Source organism: Arachis duranensis, chromosome 5 (assembly GCF_000817695.3).
Source record: "Arachis duranensis cultivar V14167 chromosome 5, aradu.V14167.gnm2.J7QH, whole genome shotgun sequence".
Classification (NCBI taxonomy): Eukaryota; Viridiplantae; Streptophyta; class Magnoliopsida; order Fabales; family Fabaceae; genus Arachis; species Arachis duranensis.
The window spans coordinates 6412972-6414132 of record NC_029776.3 but is presented as its reverse complement, the minus strand read 5'-3'; the positions used below and the strand labels follow the sequence as shown (position 1 = coordinate 6414132).

The 1161-nt window shown below is 22.3% G+C and overlaps 1 protein-coding gene across 1 annotated transcript in view; it reads left to right on the top strand.

Moving 5' to 3' along the window:
- The first annotated feature begins 1143 nt into the window (after positions 1 to 1143).
- The window catches only part of LOC107487656 (mitochondrial outer membrane protein porin 2), a 2529-nt gene continuing 2511 nt past the window's right edge, over positions 1144 to 1161 (top strand). The window contains exon 1 of the mRNA XM_016108340.3: positions 1144 to 1161. This exon is cut by the window's right edge and continues 151 nt beyond it. The gene's annotated coding sequence lies outside the window, so the exon portion shown is untranslated.

The following is a 1161-nucleotide window of genomic DNA, read 5'->3' as shown; positions in this document are numbered from 1 at the left end:
AAGCCTATGGACCAAATGAAAACAGATCAAACCATTGGAACGTTCATGTGTGGCCTTGAGATTTTCGGGTCATGATGTATTAATATCTTAGTTATTAATTTTCCAAAAACAGCCCAATAAACAGAAGCTCTTTCAGATATTTGGATAGGTCCATAAATATTTCTTTTATTTTTAATTTATAAAAAATTATGATATTAATGTTTGAGATAATTTTTAAAATTAAATTATAATATTTTAAAAAATTATTTAAATATTTATAAAAAATTTACAAAAAATGATTTTTTTATAATAAATTTTTTTATTATTATTCTTTTAAAATAAATATTTTTAAAAAGCAAAAAGGAGAGGCTAGAAAAGGCAGAGCAAGAGGTTTTAAAAAAATAAATATAAATATAAATTATTTTTAATATAAATATTTATTATTTAAATTATTTTTCAAAAAAAACTTGATTAATCTATTTACTTAAACTGAACCTAAATATTTGTATGGACCAGCCCATCAGAGAAAAAGATACTACGGAAGTGCGAGTGATGGATGGTTTACACTACTTTACTCCCAAGGCATCTTATTCCCGTTCAAAAATCAACGGCTGAAAACGACCGGAATCAAAGAAGAAAGATTCTGCACAGCACATCATCGATCGGATCCACTTCAAGTCTTCAACCATCCATATAGACTTGGTGCTAGTAGTCTAGTACCATACCTTATTATTTCACATTTCTAATATTTTAAAAAATAATTCATAAAAAATATTTTTAAAAATAAAATTTCAGATACACTATAAAAAGTTAACAGTTAAAAATTGTTAAATAATTTAATAAATTTAATTAAATTATTATCTAATGACTTTTAACAATTAACTTTATAAATTGATTATATTTATATTTTTATTATTTTTAAATTATTAAATAATTGATAAAATTATTATCTAAATTTATTATAATTTAAAATATGTTAAGAATAAAAAAATATTTTTTTTATAAATGGCATTCAAACAATTCATTTTGTTAAAAAAATTTATACGAATGATTAAATAATTATTCAAAAATTACATGCGATGGAAATTTTTTTATTTTTTGTCAAATAAAAAATAAAGAAAAAGGCTATCATTTCATCGCCACACCCTGGTTCGTGAAGCTCAGTGGTTCAGTGCATCAAGA